Source organism: Sus scrofa, chromosome 15 (assembly GCF_000003025.6).
Source record: "Sus scrofa isolate TJ Tabasco breed Duroc chromosome 15, Sscrofa11.1, whole genome shotgun sequence".
NCBI lineage: Eukaryota > Metazoa > Chordata > Mammalia > Artiodactyla > Suidae > Sus > Sus scrofa.
Genome location: NC_010457.5, coordinates 68,117,269 through 68,139,989, shown reverse-complemented (window position 1 = coordinate 68,139,989; position 22,721 = coordinate 68,117,269). Strand labels below are relative to the sequence as shown.

General features: G+C 36.3%; 1 protein-coding gene across 2 annotated transcripts in view; it reads right to left on the bottom strand.

Moving 5' to 3' along the window:
* The window catches only part of PSMD14 (proteasome 26S subunit, non-ATPase 14), a 101,506-nt gene that overhangs the window by 68,895 nt on the left and 9,890 nt on the right, over nucleotides 1-22,721 (bottom strand). The window lies entirely within an intron of this gene.

Below are 22,721 nucleotides of genomic sequence, written 5' to 3'. Positions count from 1 at the left end.
TTAACTATTTATTTTATAGCGGTTGTTTTATTTTTTATTTTTATTTTTTGTCTTTTCTGGAGCCGCTCCAGCGGCACATGGAGGTTCCCAGTGAGGGGTCTAACCGGAGCTGTAGCTGCCGGCCTACACCAGAGCCACAGCAACACCAGATCCAAGCCGGGTCTGCGACCTACACCACAGCTCATGGCAACGTCGGATCCTTAACCCACTGAGCAAGGCCAGGGATCGAACCCACAACCTAAGGGTTCCTAGTCAGATTCGTTAACCACTGAGCCATGATAGGAACTCCCACAATGGATTTTTTTAAAAGGAAAACAAAATTTAAAATTTCAATGTAAATTTATCAATCTGTCCCTCTAGTATTTGTGCTATCTACCTTGTTTAAGAAATCTTGCCCTTGGGGGTTCCCACTGTGGCACAATGGGATCAGTGGCATATTGGGAGAGCTGGGACACAGGTTCAATCCCTAGGCCAGCACAGTAGGTTAAGGATCTGGTGTTGCCACAGCTGTGGCTTAGATTGCAACTGCGGCTCAGATCTGATCTCTGGCCATGGAACTCCATAGCCAATGGTGCACCAAAAAAAAATAAAAGAAAAAAATCCTCCCTTGGAATTCCCCAGTGGCTCAGTGGGTTAAGGATTATGCACTGTCACTGCTCTGGCTTGGGTTGTAGCTGTGGCACAGGTTCACTCCTTGGCCTGGGAAGTTTTGCACATAGCAAGGGTGCCTCATCCTACCCCCCACCAAAGAAAGAAATCCTGCCCTACACATTCAATTTTATGTGTCCATAAAACAATACAGATCTCAACTATCTTGTCTATTTATTACCTCTGAATGCTAAGAAAGAATAGGATTTTCTATTAATTTGGCTTCAATTAACTTCCACTTCAGCATATTTTCTTGAAATCTAAGTACAATTTTAATACAGTTCTCTCTAAAGTTCCAGTAGAAAAGAGAATTCCATCTAGAATAGATAGTACAACACAAATCCTATTAAAAAGGAAATAAAAGAGATATCTGCGGAGTTCCCATCCTGGTGCAGTGGTTAATGAATCCAACTAGGAACCATGAGGTTGCGGGTTCGATCCCTGGCCTTGCTCAGTGGGTTAAGGATCCGGCGTTTCTGTGAGCTGTTGTGTAGATCTCAGACTCGGCTCAGATCCCGTGTTGCTGTGGCTTTGGCATAGGCTGGTGCCCACAGCTCCGATTGGACCCCTAGCCCGGGAACTTCCATATGCTGCGGGAGTAGCCCAAGAAACGGCAAAAAGACAAAAAAAAAAAAAAAAAAGAGAGAGAGAGAGAGATATCTGCCTATGTCCAAGATGAGAATAACAGAGACTAAGTTTACATTCCCACTTGAAACTAAAAACAGATAAAAGTATATAAAACCGCAGCTGGTAAGGCACTGTTGAACCAGTAATGTCTGAGAAGTGGGAAACAAAGAAATTGAACACTACTGCTTGCCTAGCTTACTGCCTTGAGACAGTTTCCATGCTGCAGGGCAGCAGGGAAAGAAACCAAGCAGTCTACTGAACTCTCTGAATTAAAGAGCTAAAAAGCAATTACTAGGAGAGCAAAGTACAGAGTTATTGGGACAGAGTATCAGAGAGAAAATAGCTGCAAAGAGAGAAAACCCTTGGGACCTTCTGAGGATCCTCCTTTGAGTTTTCATCTGAGTACTAATCAGTACATGTGTATGAGCAAACTACCTGAGGCTGTGGAAAGGACTATACAAAAGGATTAGAGGGACGAGTACCTACCTCACACATAGCACTGGAAATAGTGCTTATTACCAGCAGCCAGAATGAAAAACTTCAAAATGCACAAAGCATTGATTAGATAAAAGGGTCTTGCCTCAACAGTGGAAAATAATGAGCTCTTGACTAAGCATTGCTCCAGTCTCACCTAACAAATGTTAAAGCAAAATAAGAAAGAATCAAATGGGTTCCAAGTAATTTAACAAGCAATTTAACTGCATCCCATAACAAATATCATGAATATTTTATAAGAATAAATACAGCCAGGGGAGTTCCCAATGTGGCTCAGCAGGTTAAAAATCTGACTAATATCTATGAGGATTCAGATTTAACAGTAATCAAAAGAAAGCTGGAGTTGGGGAGGGATGGACTGGGGTTTGGGGTTGGCAAATGCACACTACTGTATATTGAATAGATGGTCAACAGGGACCTATTGTATAGTACAGGGAAACCTACTCAATGTGCTATGATAACCTACATGAGAATGGATATGTGTGTATGTATGGCTGAATCACTTTATTGTGCAGCAGAAATTAACAAAACACTGTAAATCAACTATACTTCAATAAAATAAAGTTTAAAAATACATACACACACAAAAGCTGGAATGCATATGTTAATATCAAACAATTTGAGAGCAAAGAATATTACAAGGGCTAAAGAAGGTCATTATAATGATAAAAGATCAATATGATCACCTCCAAAGATGCAGAAAAAGAATTTGATAAAATCCAATATCCATTCCTGACAAACACTCTGAACAAAGTAGAAATAGTAAGGAACTTCTGTAACCTGAGGAAGAACATCTGTTAAAAAACTTACAGCTAATATCATACTTACTGGTATAAGAATAAATGCTTTTCCCCCTACGATCAGGAACAAGACAGGAATGTCCACTTGAACCACCTCTACTCAACATTTTACTGACATATACAGTCGGTTCAGTAAGGCAAGAAATAAAAGGCACAGAGATTGGAAAGGAAAAAGTAAAACTGTCTTTTTTCAGACAACAAAAGCAATGAAATAAAAATACTGGTTATGATAGCATCAAAAATATGAAATACTTGGGCATAAATACGACAGGATGTAAAAACTCTATACACTGGGCATTAAAACTGAGAAAAATTAAAGATCTAAAAAATGGAGATACACACTGTGTTCATGGGTTGAAAGACTCAATATGATTAAGATGTCAGTGTGTAAATCTGATACACCATTAGTCAAAACAATACATTTTTATTGAAATTTACACACTTAATTTTAAAATACATATGAACATACAAGAATGGCTAAAAATACTGTTAAAAAAAAATGGAGGAGTTCTCTTGTGGCACATCAAGTTAAGGATCTGGTGTTGTCACTGCAGCACCTTGGGTCGCTGCTGCGGTAGTTCAATCCCTGGCCTGCGAACTTGCACATGCCAAAGGCAGAGACCAAAAAACAACATAACACAACCTGAGAAATTACACAATCTGATTTTCAACACATGTTATAGAGCTACCATATTCAAGACAGTGAAGTACTGGCTTAAAAGATAAACAAATAGATAAAGGAATAGAATAGAGATTCCATAAACAGAGCCATACATATAGGGACGACTGTTTTCCAACAAAGGTACAAATGCAAAGAGAAAAAAATAATCAACAGGTAGTACTACAACAACTGGATATTCACATGCAAACAATGCTTTAAAAACTGAACATGATTCATACTTTTCATCACACAGAAAAAATTTCAAAATAGATCACAAAACTAATGTAAAACTTTATAAAACTTCTATAAGTATCTTTGTGACCTTGGAGTGGCATTGAGTCTCTTAGATATCACACCAAAGTGTAATTTGTAACAAAAAATCTTTATCAATTAGACTTCAAAATTAAGAATTCTGCCCTTTGAAAAACATTAACAAAGTAAAAAGAAATAAGCCATAGACAGGGAGACAATATCTGCAAATCACACATTTGATAAAGGATTTATATATAGAATATATAAAGAATTCATGAAACTCATTAGTAAAACCACCTAGAAAAAACTGGGCAACAGACCTGAATAAGGACCTCACTGAAAAGATATATAAATGGTAAATAAGCACATCAAAAGATGCTCAAGATCATTAGTCATTAAAAAAATGCAAACTAAAACTATAATCAGATATTACCTATTAGAATGGCTAAAATTAAAAAGATTAACCATATCTGATAAGTACCAAGCATTAGCAAGGATGTTAGAAAGGAACTATAACTCTCACACTCTTGGTGGGAATGTAAAACAGTAAAAACTACTTTGGAAAAGTTTGGCAGGTTTTTTTTTTTTGTTTTGTTTTGTTTTTTGAGGGCCGCACCCATGGCATATGGAGGCTCCCAGGCTAGGGGTCTAATCAGAGCTGCAGCTGCCAGCCTATGCCACAGCCACAGCAACGCCAGATCCAAGCTGCGTCTGCGACCTACGCCACAGCTCATGGCAATGCCAGATCCTTAACCCACTGAGCGAAGCCAGTGATCGAACCCACAACCTCATGGTTCCTAGTCGGATTCGTTTCCTCTGTGCCACGATGGGAACTCCCAGTTTTTTAATAAATTAAACACACACCTACCATAAAATTCAGCCATTCCACTCCTAGGTACTTACCCAAGAGAAATGAAACATGTATACAGTGTTCATAGCAGCAGTATTTGTAATAGTTCAAAGCCAGAAAACACCAAAATATTTATGAACAGATGAATGGATTGACAAAATGTGGTATATCCATCCAATGAAATACCATCCAGTAATAAACGAGAATGAGCTACTGATAAACAATTCAGAGAAGAAACTCAAAATACTTATGGTAATGAAAGCCAGGCAAAAAAGAATATGTACTATTTAATCCATTTATTTAACATTCTAGAAAATGAAAAGTAATGTATGGGGAAGAGTGAAAGGAGAAGGATCATGAAGCAGCATAAATAAATTTGGGAGTGAGGGGATGTTCACCATCATGATTGTAGTGATGGTTTCACAAATGTATGCATACCTGTCAAAACTTAACCAAAATTATATACTTTAAATATGTATAGTTTATTGTATGCCAATCATATCTCAATAAAGCTATTAAAAACAAAACAAAAATAAAAGACTAATATTCCTATTTAAAGAAAGCTTTTTAATGCTCTTTTTTGTGAGCATTCTCAAATACAGTGACTACAAAATAAAACTCTTTTGTAAGCATAAAATTGAAAAAAGGTTTACAAACAGGGTAGGCAATATGATTTGTTATAGCAGCTCAGCAAATTCAGGCATCATGGTAAAAAAAAAAAAAAACCAGCATTGATTCAGATATGGTCAATTAAAACTTTTTACGAACAGTTTCCCTATGTTTAAAAAAAAAATCATCTGAATTCTACCTACAATGTAACTGCATTATGGCACCTGTGTTTACTTACACACACGCGCGCACACACACGCACGCACACACACACACACACACACTGTAGTTTCTAAACCTTATCTCATAATTTGTAGTTCCAAAGATGGTTCTAAAAGAAATTATGGTCTAAGAAGACAAATCTAGTTCAGGGATGCTTCATCAGGCCTTGACAAATCATCACACCATTATGTACTTGTAGACAAGCAAAATTTTAAAGTGCTTGTTGAGTGCTATATGATTTGACAAAACATTTTTACATCTTCTCATTGTTTTTTACTGATCCTTAAAACAATGAAGTAGTCAGAGAGGTATAATCACATTTTTATTGAACATACAGATAAGAACAGATATAGATAGAAAAATAGATAATTTTACAACTATAAATGTAATAAATTCATTGAGTAATAAAAAATAAAAAATAGATAATTTAAATAAATGTGCAATTTACTTGTCAAGAGTCACATTGAGAACCAAATCTCCTGAACCACAGTCCAATCTCTTTGATACAATACATAATATCAATTCTTACAAGAATACTTTACTATTTACACACTAAAAAATATTATTACTTACTGCTCAAAGTCACCTGAAGAGGCAGCTCTGAGACCATCACCATGAACAAAGAGTAACTATTTGCACTGGGTAATTCCTATAATGTCAGTACACGAGGAAGACGATAAAGGGAGTTCCCATTGTGACTCAGTGGTAACAATCCGACTAGTATCCATGAGGATGCAGGTTTGATCTCTGGCCCCGCTTAGTGGGTTAAGGACCTGGCATGCAGGCCTTAAAAAATACATACATACATACATACATACATAAATAAATAAATTTAGATATAAAAAGGCCAATAATGGAGTGCCCTGGTGGCCTAGTGGGTTAAGCATTTGGCACAGTCACAGCTGTTGCTTGGGTTCAATCCCTGGCCTAGAAACTTATGCATGCTACAGGTACAGCCAAAAAAAAAAAAAAGAAGAAAAAGACTAATACTCTGTTTTTCCTTTAACTGAGTTTCACTCATAAACATGCTGTTTAGGTACAGATTATAAACAACAAACCAGCACATTTCCTTCACAGCACACACATTTCATGGAACATGCTTGAAATTGGTCCTTAATCTGTATACTCATGAAAATTTTAGTTACTGTGTTTTTTAAAAAATAATTGTTCTTTAGATAACTTTGAGTAAGAAAACCACTCATACGGCAGTGCAAAGACCTTAATATTTATGAAAACTGAAGTTAAGGAAAACTGAAGTGAGCTTATTAATAGTTGCCACTGCACTAAGAATGTAAAAATCACCTGTAGTCAAGGAATCGCATTGCAAAAAAGTTTGCTTTTTCAATATAATTCTAAAGGCTTTATTTATAAGCAATATCATTGAAAATACTAAAGAAAAAAATTGTGACCAAACTCATAATATGCTTCCATAATCCATATAATTTTAGGACCTATGGCTGCTTCTAAATAGTATCAGCATTTTCACTTTCCTGTTTTTCACCAATATTCCAATATACCATAAAACAGTCAAACACAAGCAATGTTGAGACAGTGATCTTGCTTAAATTTAACCAATGGCTAATGGGCAAGGCATCATGAAAGAGCTTGAAATGTACAATTTTGCCAGCTGATATACAAAAGTTCTAAATTAGCATATGAAAAGTAATCTACAGATGGCTATGTACAATTCAGGGAAGTCAAGTGATAAAAGGTGAGACTGTCTATACTTACAGACCTAAAATGGGTTTAAGCAAAGTGTTCTGAATGTTATGCCACAATTGTGAACATTAAACACCACCCTCTAGGTTGTTATGGTCTCGGTATTAAAATAATAAGTAACAGTAAGGCTATTATCTACTATACCTAATTTGAGCTTCAAGCACCATTCTTGAGTCTTTTACATTAATTACTTCTAATAATCACATAATCCTGCAAAGTAAACATTACTGCACCTAGTGTATAAATGAAGAAGCTGAGGCTTAAAGTCAATGAATGTGTCCAAGATAAGCAAGCAGTGAAGCCTAAATTTAAAGCTGCCAAGGCTGCAGAAAATATCCTTTTGAAAATACTAAGAGAGGAAATAACCTAAACATATTATTGACAGAGGACTAGTTAAATAAACCATGGTTCATCCATAAAATGGAAAAGCAAACAATCATTTAAAGAAAATGAGGCAGCTTTATATGTACAGCTATGTGATGGGACAATCTCCAGAATATACTATTAAGCACATAGACTGCACTAATACAATAGCCATTGGCCACAGGCAGCTACTTAAATTATTTAAAGTTCTTCAGTCCCACATTTCTACCCTCAAGGAATGTTCTATTGGACAGCACTGAGAGAAAACTGCTGTGGAAGAACAGCAAGATACTGGTAACAGTGGTTGTTTCTAGGAAAGGGAACAGAAACATCAGGGACACACTGAATATATGCACAGCTAGCCTCTGACCTCTGCAGTATGTCATATATTACCTATTTTAAAATAACTATTTGCCTATTTTTAAATATCTTGTTTTGTTCTCAAAAAAAAAAAACTTCCTTGATTTATACTATTTAGAAGCATTAAAAGGCTCAGAGTTCTAAAGCATAACAGCTAGAGGTTAGAGGACAGAAATCACCTCTCTACAACCTCCTAAAAATACTCCTTATCACTACCCTAACTTCATTAACCATTTGTCTATTCACACTCTTCTGGATACCATGAAAAAGATTAGAGTTGCTACTGCTGAGGAGATAGAAAAAAACATTAGAAGAAAAATGCGAACAGAGTATGAAAAAGTAACCATGTCAAAAGGCATAGGGGAAAGTTCTATTCTTTTGGATAGGAAGGCACAGGTCACACTGTCAACATCTCTCATACCTCCATTTAATATTCTACAGAGGAGCACTTAAAAGCAACAGTTTTTCAGTTTTGCTTTGAAGTCACTTTTTTTCCCCAATGTCATATTTCTTCAAATGAAATAGTACACTGAAAGAGTAAATTGATACATGCCTCAATTTCCTCACCTGTAAAACAGAAACCTGTTGTCTAATCAATGTCATTCACTATCTATTAGACATTTTTGCCTGGGTGAAGGAACAACAAAACCTTTGAGAACAAAAAAGGCACAGTGGTCAGATCCTCCCAAATAACAAATAACAAAACATTTGAATTGACAACTTTTTTTTCTCATTGAGAAATAGCTGGTTAGTTCAGGGAGGCTAAAGGACCTGGGGACGATTTTAAGATATGAAAGTCTATCCTGTAGGAAAATGAGTAGGAACAAGATCCCAAACTACTTTCCTGCACACTCATATTCTTCCTCTTCCATGGAGCTCACCGACTGTTTAGAATTAGTCTAGCTCCAGCGTGTGGCCTTTTATCATTGCCCCAAACATACTGCCTTCCACAGTGAGTTTAGGCAGGTCAGAGATCTGTGTCAGGGCAGAGAGACGACCAAGGTGGTATCCACAAAATAACAAGGGCATGAATTTGTCCCCACACAGATCGGTGACCAAAAAGCCTGTCCAAATTTCATGAATCTGGCTTTATGGGGGAAGAAAAGCATAATATGGTCCTAAAAGACAGGAATGTCATTCAGAGACTCCAATAGCTAATCATACCCACAACCATTCAAGGAAGTCAACTTCCTAAAGAAAACATCCTATGAAATATAAGACCAAGCAAAGAAGATACAGCATAGTGAAGGACATATGACAATTATTTCCAGAAATCTATATTTCCAAGTTATTGTTAAACAAATCTTTAAATGTAATAATCACCAATATGCAACTCAAATCCTTAAAAAAAAATACATAGGACAGATATTAAATTCACTTCATACAACTGCTATGTAGAAACCTCAACATTTACCTAGCCTTAGACTACTATACATTTATTTAAGGGAGTGAGACATTTGAAAACGAGTTTATACTAATGGGAAAGTGCAAAGAAACCTGTGAATTTGTGCCAGCTCCATGGCCCATGGGCAATGAGCACTGACCGCCTGTGCCAGTCAGATCACTAACCAACATTACTGTGAAGGCCATAAAAGCTGTTAATACTCTGTTTTAATCTCAGCACAGGCCAGAGCAGCAGATTAAGCAGAACTTTACATCAGTGGCAGGTCTCCCAAGTTCTCTTGATGCCACAGAATTCATAAGTGGGATCAGTGTGTTCTAAAAAAACATGGTACTGCAAAAGGAAAAAAAGGTTCTACAGCATCAAGCAGTGTAATACTTGAAACCTCATCATCAAAGTGACAGTTTTCAAGTGCCATTTATGATGCCCTAGTCTGGAAACATCCCAGCTAACCCATCTGATCAACAATTTCACAGATGGAAGCACTTGATGGCTAATTGGCAAGACTATTATTCAAATAAAACAGCTCCCTGTACCTCTTCTTTCATTATTACAAGTCAAGGTATAACAAGACTGGTCATTCAAATTAGCTTAATAATAGAAGCCTCTTTTCCCAAAGTAATTTTTTTAATGAAACCACATATTTTGGCAATTAGTTTAATGCACTAATCAGTTTCTGAATAGCAAGGGAAATGTTTATAAACTAAAAGGAGTAAGAAATGTAAACCTTTAAAAAGTTGTACTATTTCTTTTTTCTGTATCAATATGTCAAGATATACATTATCATAAGGAATAAAATGAATATTTACTCATTCCTTAAATATATTTAAAACACTGACCAAGTATTACATGTCAGAATAAAGGAAAATCCTCTCAAACATTTTAGGTTTCCTAAAAAACTTTACAGTAAGTCTCTTCTCTTCACCTATATTTCTCCAATAAAAATCTCCAGACTACTGAAGGTTCTTTAACTTATGAAGCAAGTAGCCAGTGACAACATAATAGATATTATCTACCTGAGGACATGCTGTTGATGGAGAAAAGGCTTTGGCATCAGAAAGACCTGTGTTCCAACTCTAGCTCCACTTCTTATTAGTTCCGTGACTGGACCCTATAATATGGAAATAATTATCCCTACCCTTATAAGATTGTTGTGAGGATTAAACATGGAGATTAAATACAAGAACATCTCAAATTAAAACATGAGAGCCCTCAGCCATCCATTTGGCTCTCATCCCTTTCTCCACCCCACTTTTATAAGTTCTAGGGGGAATCCTGATATAATTATCAAAATATGTGGGTTCTCTACACAGATTCATACATTTGCTCCAGATTCCCCTGTAACTTACATTCCCTATTTAGAGTACCTAGCTATCTCCCTATATTGCTACAATTTTCGTAGCCCCCAAGGAAGAGGCTTATAAAAAGACTGAGCTATAAAATATTGTGAGATCTCAGTCTATAAAATAGAAATTGGGGGAGTTCCCACTTGACACAGTGGAAATGAACTCGACTACCATCCATGAGGACACAGGCTCAATCCTTGGCCTCTCTCAGTGGGTTAAGGGTCCAGTATTGCCAGGAGCTATGGTATAGGTCAAAGACATGGCTCAGATCCCATGTTGCTTTGACTACGAGGTAGGCCAGCAGCTGTAGCTGTGATTCAACCCCTAGCCTGGGAACTTCCATATGCTACAGGTGCTGCCCTAAAAAGCAAAAATAAACTAAAATAGAAATTGGGAAATATATATAGTAACCAGAACTGCAAGTGGAAAGGAAATAGTGGAACTAGCTGTAAACTAAAGTAAAATCAAGGAGTTCCTGCTAGGGTGCAACAGGATCAGAGGTGTGTCTACAGTGCTAGCATATGGGTTTAATCCCTGGCCCAGCACAGTGGGATAAAGGATCTGGCGTTGTCTCAGCTGTGGTGTAGGTTGCAACTGCAGCTTAGATCTGATCCCTGGCCCAGGAGTCCTGGTCAAAAAATTTTGTAAAAACTAAAATTGGGAGTTCCCATTGTGGCTTAGCAGGTTAAGAACTCAACTAGTGTCCATGAGAACATGTTTTCAATACCTGGCCTTGCTCAGTGGGGTTAAGGATCTGGCATTGCCAAAAGCTTTGCTGTAGGTCACAGATGGGACTCAAACGTGGTGTTGCCGTGGCTGTGATGTAAGCCAGCAACTGCAGCTCTGATTTGACCCCTAGGCTAGGAACTTCCCTGTGTCATGGGCATGGGGAAAGTAAGAAAGGAGGGAAGAAAGGGAGGAAAAGGAGAGAAGGAGAGGGAAGGGAAGGGAAGGGAAGGGAAGGGAAGGGAGGAAGGAAGGAAGGAAGGAAGGAAGGAAGGAAAGGGAGAAAGAAAAGAAGGAAGGGAGGGAGGAAAGGAAGAAGGGAGGAAGGTCAAAATTATCTCCTAATAGCACCAGAGCTACATAATAGTAACAAAAATATATTTTACTAGGTAATAAAGCAAGTAGTTTCCTATGAAGTAAAAGAACACTTTTGCAATAAAATAGAAAGGGGAACTTTTTCGAAACTAGCTTTTGCCATTCTATTATTTACTTTTGATAAACACTTTGCTTTCAATTACTCAGGCTCTATTAACACTGGGTAATAAAGAATTAATAATTAACAGAGAGGAGTTCCCGTCGTGGCGCAGTGGTTAACGAATCCAACTAGGAACCATGAGGTTGCGGGTTCGGTCCCTGCCCTTGCTCAGTGGGTTAACGATCCAGCGTTGCCGTGAGCTGTGGTGTAGGTTGCAGACGCGGCTCGGATCCTGCGTTGCTGTGGCTCTGGTGTAGGCCGGTGGCTACAGCTCCGACTGGACCCCTAGCCTGGGAACCTCCATATGCCGCGGGAGCGGCCGAAGAAATAGCAAAAAGACACACACACACACACACACATAAAAAAAAAAAAAAAAAAAAAAAAAGATAATTAACAGAGAGATACCATAAGCAGGTACGAATGTAATCAAGCAGAGAGGAAATGCACATATAATGAATAAGAGAAAAGTATAACTATCACTGTTAGTACTTTACGCTTTTATTGTCCCTAAGCCCTCCCACTGTGCCCAACACAGGCATTCAGTCTCCTGGAGAGAAGAGCCTGTGAAATCACTGGCAACACTTTGAAAAGCAGCAATGGGAGGCTGCCTGGGAGAAACCATTGCTCTGCTCTGGTGTCATGTTTCCAGGGCACTCAAACCAGATAACATCCAACAAAAACCACCTTGCATGTGTATTGTGGGTGAGAACACTGGCCATATCTGCCCAGATTTTAAGTGAGTATGATACCTAGAGAACTGTCCAAATGATAATAAGAACTGAAAAATTAAAAATTATGTCATACAAGTCAAAAAATAAGAAACCCAAAGATTAGTGTACCAAATAAGCAAGGTTACCAGTAAATCAAAACTGTAAAACAATGTTGAGGTTAGGGAAGGAAAAGCTATACATTGAATTTTTATGATCAGCACATCCGAAACATTTGGAATACTAAAATTATACTGTAATATCTTAATTTCCTAGATTAAACAGAAGTATCTTTTCTTGTTTCTTATCCCATATACCCTATCTACCAAAGCAGTAGCAACTGTCCAGGATCCATCATATCCTTGACTTTAAAATCTTAACATTTCATTTTTCCTCATAACTTTCAGTTTCATCAGCATGTGATTAATTTAGGGAGATAATTTCACTGTAACTGAAAACATGTCACTGCTCCCCTTATGTTCTAAAGAATTCAAGCAAAGTCAGTTATGGTAATTTCACATCAAAATAGAAATTTAACATTCACAAGTGTCAAAGACCTTTCCCCTGAAAGACCAGTCACAACTAGGATGTTCAAACAAAATGACACAGATTAACTATAATGCATCCGCCAGTAATGTTTCCTTTTACTTGAGAACTCCCAAGAAGAGATTTGAGACTTCTCAGGAGCACCACATTTTTCATGGGGTTTAATATCTATTCAAAAGAATTACACTGTATGCTCTAATTAGCTTGCTTTTGACCTGACCTCTTTCTTAATTTTCTATAGTAGAAACATCAGCTCCAGTACATGAAATAGAATAATTTATTATAATATTATAATAAATAATAAAATTATTACATGACAAGAGCAGCCAATGGAAAAAAATTAAAAGCATTTTGTATTTTTGCTTTGTTTCAAAAGCAAAATCACTATTTGTAGTTAAACAAAGAAATAAAACAATTAAAATTTCTTGACCATTCCCTACTTCCTAATAGGAACAAAAATGGCCAAATTAATCTACCAATGTTTAGAAAGGCTCTTTGTAAATGTTCAGAGGCTCACACCAGGATAGATACTCAAAGATAATCAAAGGCGGGAAAAGGAAACCAGAAGCATCCATCGGTATGTAAAAACTGTCAATACAGACAGGTTAAAGAGCTTAAGGAACACAAACAGAACTCAAAAAAAAGCCTTTTGTAAACACCTGCTCGTTTTCATGCTACTGTACCAGCTATAAATAAAGGTTTTATTTCAATGTGACAGGTATAAGATTAATTGTACACATTAATATATGTTGGCTGAAGCCACACCAGAATCTCTCTAGTAGATACATACACCACAATAAAAACAAAACATCACAATCTGTAATTTATCTTAAAAGAATATTGCATTAGTTTATCTCTCCTTCCACTCTTGCCTTAAGTTACATCACCAGGTTCTTTAAAAATGGGAGTCTGAATAGCAAGTTCTCCTTTGCTCAAAAATCTCTAACAACTTCCCAACTCACTTGGAAGAGAATTTTCTACAAGGCCCCACATGATCCAGTCTCTGGCAACCTCTATAATGTTATCCTCTACAACTCCAAAACTAGGGGAGAATACAAAATGCCTAAGGCATGAAAGAAAGTACTGAAAAATAAAACAAATTTCTGATTGCTTTATTTGGTGGCTTTTAAAAAAAGTTTTACCAAGGCAAAATGTAATATGTCATTCGTTGACTTGTTCTTTTGCTTTATTTTCTGAATTTATTTTATTTTTTTACTTTAATTTTTTTTTTCGTCAAGAAATAGATTTATTAAGATAGGACGCTTGTGAGAGCTGCAAGCGGGCAGGCACAGAAACTCTGCCCAGAAGATCTGGTGGTGAATTTGTTCATTTTAAAAATAGAACAATGTATATAAAGTGGAAGTTCCTTTTGTCTCCCTCCCTTTTCATTAAGTTGGTGTGGGTTATGCAGCCTGTCATATAATACAGTAGCCTCTAGCTACATGTGACTATTTAATTTTAAATAAAATTAATTCAGCTCTGTAGTCACATTAGGCCTATCTCGTGAACTCAATATCTACATGTGGCTATAAGATTAAAATCAAATAAAATTTAAAATTCAGTTCTTCAGTTGCTTCAGTCACGCTTCAAAGGCTTAACAGCCCCATGTTAGTAGCTATTGTATTAGCACAGATCTAGAATATTTCCTTCAGAAAGTTCTATTGGACAGTACTGCTACAGAACTTGTAATACTTTTAGTCAAATTATATACCCTTAAAAAATTCTTATCCTATGTTTTTAAAATTAGCATCAATGCTTTCATATTATATGTATGTATCTACAACCTGAAATTTGCTCTTAATATGTTTGTAAGGTCTACTATGCATATTGAGATATTGAATCTAGTTAATTTTAACTGCTGCATGATATTCCATCATAACACATTTTGGAACATAGAGACTTCGCAATTTTTCAATAATCAAACTGCCACACCCACACCAACTCTAAGGAAAAAAGCTTACACGATAATTTTTACTTCCCTAAATCTTCATTAATACTTAATATGGCAAACTTTGTTTAAAAAACCAATGTAATATATAATTTTCACTTCCCTGATATACAGTGAGGTTGAGTATCTTTTCATATGCTTGGTGGCAATTCTTGATCTACAGATAGTCACTTCCATGATCTTTTTTCTATCAGGTCTTTTTTGTCTTACTGATATATGGTTCTGCTAAATGTGTTGTGAATAAATGTGCTGCAAATATCTCCTCTCACTCTACTGCTTGTCTTAAAAACAAACTTAAAAATTTGTTTCTATCCTCTTTTTTGGGACATGAGTTGGTAACAATCGTGGAAGTCAAATTACCAATCTTTTCTTTTGAGTTATGTCTTCCTATTTTGAGGTCACAAAGTTTAAATTTTTCTCCAAAAAAACTGGGCGGCGTGGAGGGGGGGGGAGTTCCCGTCATGGCTCAGTAGTAACAAACCCAACTAGCATCCATGAGGATGCCAGTTCAATCCCTGATCTTGCTCTGTGGGTTAAGGATAGAGCACTGCCATGAGCTATGGTGTAGGTCACAGATGCAGCTTGGACCTTGTGTTGCTGTGGCTATGATGTAAACCAGCAGCTGCAGCTCCGATTCAACCCCTAGTGTGGGAACTTCCATATGCCACACCTGTAGCCCTAAAAAGCAAAAAGGAAAAAAAAAGGGGAGGTTCCCTCTGTGGCACAGCGGGTTTTTTTGATCTGTGGCTTGGCAAGGATGTTAGCAATCTGGTGTTGCTGCAGCTGCAGAATAGGTCACAGCTGTGACTCAAATTCCATCCCTGGCCCAGGAACATCCAAATGTCACAGGTGCGGCCAAAAAAGGGAAAAAAAAAAGTTGGAGCTATCTACTGTGTATCTGACATGGTCAGGTGTTAACTTTTTTAATCCTTATAAGAACCATCTGAAGTTAATATTATTACTCTCGTTTTATTTTTTTTACTTTTTGTTTTGTTTTGTTTTTGTCTTTTTGCCATTTCTTGGGCCACTCCCGCGGCATATGGAGGTTCCCATGCTAGGGGTTGAATTGGGGGCATAGCCGCTGGCCTACGCCAGAGCCACAGCAACAGCAACGCGAGATCCGAGCCGCATCTGCAATCTACACCACAGCTCATGGCAACGCCCGATCCTTAACCCACTGAGCAAGGCCAGGGATGGAACCTGCAACCTCATGGTTCCTAGTTGGATTCGTTAACCACTGCGCCACGACGGGAACTCCTACTCTCATTTTAAAGATACGGTAGTTGAATTCTTTATTGTGGTAAAATATACATAATATAAATTTTACCATTTTAACTTTTTCTTTTTTGGTCATCCACAGCATATGGTTGATCAGCTCCAACCCGCAGGTGCAACCTACACTGCAGCAGCAGTAATGCTGGATCCTTAACCCACTGTGCCAGGCTGGGGATCCAACCCACATCTCTGCACTCCAGAGACACTGCTGATCCCGTTGAGCTACAAGAACTCCAATTTTAACCATTTTTAAACGCACAGTTTAAATGCACAGTTCTGGGAGTTCCCATTGTGATGCAGTGAAAACAAATCCAACTAGTATCCATGAGAATGCAGGTTCGATCCCTGGCCTCACTCAGTGGGTTAAGGATCCAGCATTGCCCTGAGCTGTGGTGTAGGTCGAAGACACAGCTCAGATCCCACATTGCTGTGGTGTAGGCTGGCAGCTGTAGCTCCAATTCAACCCCTGGCCTGGGAACTTCCACATGCCTCAGGTGAGATCCTCAAAAACAAAAACAAAAACAAAAAAGCACAGTTCTATAGCATTAAGTATATTCACACTGTCATACAATCATCACCACTATGTATCTTCAGAACTTTCATCTTCCCAAACTGAAACTTATACCATTAAACACTAACTCCCCATTCCATTACAACACCCAATTCTTGGCAACCACCATTCTACTTTTTGTCTCTATGAATCTTACTCTATGAACTACTTTAGTAATTCATTTAAGTGGAATTTTATGATTCCTCATTTCACTTAGCATAATGTCTTCAAGATTTATCCATGTTGTTGGACCTAGAAATTATCATGCTAAGTGAAATCAGTCAGACATTAGACACAAACATCAAATGCTATCACTGACATGCAGAATCTGAAAAAAGGACACAATGAACTTCTTTGCAGAACAGATACTGACTCACAGACTTTGAAAAACTTATGGTTTCCAAAGGAGACAGTTTGGGGGATGGGGGGGATGAGCTGGGGGTGTGGGATGGAAATCCTATAAAATTAGATTGTGATGATCATTGTACAACTATAAATGTAATAAATTCATTGAGTAAAAAAAAAAAAAAGATTTATCCATATTGTAGCATGCGTCAGAATTTCCTAAGGCTAAATAATATTCCATAGTATTAACACACCACATTTTGTTTATCCATTCATCCACCAATAAATATAAGTTGCTCCTACCTTTTGACTATCTCAAATAATGCTGCCATGAAAATGATGCATAAATATCTACTTGAGTTCCTACTTTCAATCCTTTGGTATATATACCCAGATATGGAACTGCTGGATCACATGGTAATTTTTAAGGGGCCACTATATCATTTTCTACAGAGGTCACACATTTTACATCCCTATCAGATACGTATCCAGGTTTCTCTACATCCTCATCATTAGCTGTTATTGCCTATGTTTTTTTTTTTTTTTTGGTATAACAGCCATCCTGATAGGTGTGTCTTCCAAAATTATAAAGTTTAATTTTCACAGTTAGGTCTTCAATCCATCTGGTATACATTGTTGTTTACAGGATAAGGTAGCAATCTAATATTGGTTTCCCCCATATAGAAAGCCATTTGCTTCAGAATCATTTAATGAACAGGCCTCTCCTTTCCCATTAATTTTTAATTTCATCTCTATTATAAATCAGTTCCAAAAATATGCATGAGCCTATGTCTAGGAATTCTATTTGATTATACTGATCTATCTGACTCTCTCGATACCAATGTGACATTGAGTCATACAGTATTAAAATGTATTTTGATATTTGGTAGAGCAAAGAAAGTTTCTTTTTCCTTTCTAAGAATTTCTTTGCTATTCTTGGATTTTTTTCTCCAATATGAATTTTAGAATCAGTTTTCTAATTCTGTGAAAATGCTGGTTGGTATTTTTATTGGAACTGCACTGAATTTATGATTAATTGGAAAGAATTGGCATATGATATTGAGATTCATCATGCATAAAAATGGTATTATTTCTTCATTTATTCCAGTCATTTTTCCCCATTACTATGTTAAATTAATCCTTTCTATAAAACATAAGACCGAAACCTGAAAAATAACTGAAAGAACATTCTTCTCCAAGACTCATAACAGAAATCAAAAAAATAGTTACTACATAAACAAAATCCATATACTATGTGAATTTAGGAATTACAACAAATGAAACTGATCATATCCAATTCATCAAGTTTTTTTTATTTATTTATTTTTTAAGTCTAGCTACCTGAAATAATCCTTCAAGATGTATCTTACATCTCACCACTAAAGCCTTCTCTGATTCACTCACCAAAGGTACTTTCCCTTATTTCTACATCTGGAAATTATTAAGGTCTGCGTTAGAAAGATACAAACTGAGAACTTAGGGCAACAAGTATGTTTTTAGTTTGTGCTTAGTTTGACATATATCATGTCTCTTAAAAACCAGAGACCAAAAATAATTACAAAACTTCATACAAAAATCACAGGATTTCTGACTTGCAGGTTATATGTCACTCTCTTTCAGGCACCCAGTTAAGAGAGATGCCATTTCTATGCTTCCTTGATTACCAGGGCAGGCAAATCACACACTGATACTTAACATTTCCACACAAAAGACCTGTTAATTTCCAACTCACATTCCATTGACCAAAGCAAAATCATGAGCAGGTTAACTTCAAAAATGATGGAAAAGTATAATCCTACTATATGCTCAGAAGGTTAAAATCAGAAATATTTCACATAATTGATAACTTTGCCTTCAAACACCTTCCTCCTACCTAATCTCCAAACTACCACTAAAATTACTTCACAAAAACACTGACTGAATTATCTCACAGATCTATGGCGGGGAGAAGGGATGACGTGGACAGACCTTCATGAAAGTACAACACATATGAGGGAAAAAAAGTAAAAGTCACTAAGAATGGCATTCAACACCTTTTATAATCTACTCCAAACTTCTTTACCAGCTTCTTTCCCAGTTATTTACTCTCATAGCACTTATTCTTTGGCCTTTCCAAATGTGTCTTGGCTATATTCCAAAATTTAGCTCCAGCATCGTTTCCTCAATTCAGTCTCACTTTCCTTTGTTGTGGAAAAAATGAAAACTCACATCCACTATACTTACAAATCATATTATTTATAATAAGCACTAGTATTCACTCATTCAAAGCAGTTAATATGTGCCAGGCACTTAAAACATAATTGCTGTGTGTTTACTAGAATGTTAAGGCCCCTAAGTTAAGCAATAATTTTCTTTTTTACCTTGGTATTCCCTAGAGCATAACGGCCAACACATAGAAATGCAAAATATTGGCCTAAGAAATTCAAATACAAGACAAGATAATAAACACCACTGACATTTTACTTAAGCTTCATTTAAGTTTTTTTTTTTTTGGCCACACCTGCAGCATGCAGAAATTCCAGGACCAGGGATCAAACCTGAATGACAGCAGCGACCTGAGCCACAGCAGTGACAATGCCAGATCCTTAACCCACTGAGCCACAGAGAACTCCAAGTTTCATTTACTTTTAAGCTTACCTTGACTCTTTCTAAAACCAAAATAGACCTAGAGACTTAAGCTACAACTTTTAGAGACTAGAGACTATGCTTTGGCTATGTGCATCTCTTATGTCTAGTCTTGACTGCTTTTGGAAATAGTTTAATCAACAAGACCTAAGTTGGGACTGTCTTATTTAAGTAGTCAAACTATAGTAGTAAACGCTTTTAATACAATCATCTCACATTTTTCAGTAATTTCAAGTTAATAAGCCCTTTAGCAAAGTAAATTTTAAAAATCTGAAGTAAAAGCTGCTAGTTTACAAAGTTTTTTAAATAGTTCAAATAAAGCATCTGTTTCTGCTTCACTACTGATAAGTTATATTGAAGTAGGGAAGTGCGGACAGATTTAATGATTTTAGCCTACTACTATTCAAGTATTAGCATTTAAAAATGTAATATTAAAAAAATAAAATTTTAAGTTATTTTACTGATGTGCATACCATAATGAACTATGGAACAGTACCAGGACAGAGGTAATGGAAGTGAAAGATTTAAGAAAGACATTGTGAACAGTGTGATATATTCAAGTTTAGTAAAATGAGAACTAAAAGTTGGCCAGCAGACTTGGCAAGTTGAGCAATTCCAGTAAAGTAAAGGAGTAGAAGGCCACAACATAACCTCATAAATGTCAATGGAGCTATGGAAGTAGAATATGTGAGTATAAGCTATTATTTCATTTCTGGAAATAAATGGAAGAAAAGCTTTAATGGCAGGATGCAGTGTTGTTTTTTTGCTTTTTGGATATAGGACACTTAAACATCTTTGTAGGTAGAGAAAGGGGTCAGTGGATGAATAAGGTTTCAAGAGAGGACAGGATCGATTGGAGAATAAGTAGGATTAGTTATTTCTAGTCAAAGAAAGTAAAGAGTGTTAGAATGGATGGAAAATCCTTTGTACTACTATTTCCATGTTTTAAAAGGGCCATCTGCAAACTTAACAACTTAAGAGCAAGATATCTGCTCCTATTTATGAGGAAATTCTGTCTTTTCCATTAAACAGTAAGAAAGAAACATTTCTCACTGATTTTTGGAGGGATAAACAACTAATGTCCCCTTTTCTATTTTTACTAGCTGTATGAATTTAGTGGAAAGAGTAGCTATTACCAATTCAAAGACATTTACTTCAATTCAAAGACATTTAACTTATAAAAAAGACACATTTTCTTCCTGTTTATTAAGAATTCGTGCATTTAACATTTCGTATTATAGAAGTAACATTGTATATGTTTGACGAATTAGTCCAGAACAAAAATAAAATGAAATTTTAAGAAAAAAATGTAATTACTGAGCACCTACTAAATGATAAAGGAGGTATCACAGAATCCCCTAAATTAATCTCTTGAAAGTTTGTAATCTAATCGGAAAGATGAAACACACAATGTTTTTAAGTACAAATAAGAATGCAAACTAAGGACACATTAGCTGATTAAATTATCAGAATCCAAGAACAGGTTACTGAACCAACACTTAGTTTTCCATTAAATGCAAAGGTTTGCAGTGGTCATTGAGATATGATATAACTCACTGTGCAGTCAATCAAACCATTACTTTACGTCCAATGATTTCCAAGCATGCATATGTAATTTATTGCATCTAATACTTAAGGAGGTTATTTTGGTATTTAAATTCGACACAACTTCCCTTAAGAATTCCACTAAGGGAACATCTTTACCTATAATATTCAGGTTAAATATGCAGTATCTACATATCACCTCCATTACTTTTGACACTTTTATATGCTTAAACATTGCTATTGCTAATTTCATAATAAATGAGGGAAATTCTGGGAGTGATCTAGAATGTTTACAAAAATATGGAAGCAGCCTTAAAAAGGTCAAGTTTAGAGAGGCTTAGGCCTCTTAAGAGAATGTATTACATAGATCTTATAAAAATGTAGAATCATGAAGAAACATGCTTACAGTAATGGAACATGAGAAATATTCAAAACTAACAAAAGTAAAAATAACTGAAGTCTATGCAAGGATGCAATATAGAGTCATATGATTCCAACTTTCTAAAAGGAAAGGTTTATTAGTCATGAGCCATGGTAGACCTAATCAAAGAATTCTTATAAAAGCGCCTACAAATCACTGAAAATGTCATGAAATCTCAAACAAAACTATTTCTTACACAAAATATTAGACGACTATGAATAAAGGAAGACAAAGTCATTGATAGTGATATGGAAATAGGGCAAAGCTGGCAATTAAAAGGGTTATAAAAATATTCCTAGGAGTTCCCATTGTGACTCAGTGGAAATGAATCTGACTAGTATCCACGAGGATGTGGGTTCGATTCCTGGCTTTACTCAATGGGTTAAGGATCCAGTGCTGCCTTCAGCTGTGGTATAGGTCACAGACACAGCTTGGATCCTGCATTGCTGTGGCTATGATGTAGGCCAGCATCTACAGCTCCAATTGGACCCCTAGCCTGGGAACTTCCATCTGCCATGGGGGCGGTCCTAAAAAGCAAAAACAAACAAACAAAAATATTCCCAAAAGTTGTACATAAAACAATATACTACATAAAAGTCTCACATAGTCACACTCTTTTGTGAATGGTAGACTGGAAAGATAATTGAGTATGGAACTCAAAAGAGGTAGAAATTTCGTCTTTAGCTGAAAGCAGACAGAATACCCTGCGATAGAAATCTATCTGGAGGCCATTTGCCCAACAGTATGGAACTAGAAAAATGGTATTAAAATAACTGAAAACTCATTTAATTTTAATAAGAATGTAAAAGAAACCATATACATCAAATTTGACACTGTAAACCAACTATAATGGAAAAAAATCATTTAAAAAAAAATAAAAAGAAACCATATACACCAATTTGAAGAACAAAGAGGTATTACTTCCTAATTCATCCCATATACCACAAGTACTAGAAGGAATTTATCAGTGTTAAGATTGTACATACAAACATCCTATGGGTTAGTTTTCTGGATCTTGCCAAGAATGTGCCATGTTTACTTTCTCATGTGTCACTTTTAAAGTCTACATTGTAAACCCAGAAATAAGATATTTTGAGTCTTTTTTTTAACCAAAAGGTAAGTTTGGTAATTTCATATATCCCAAAAGTTTAAATCAAAGCAAACAAATAATTCTTATTCCTAGGAGAAAATGAAGATTAATAGA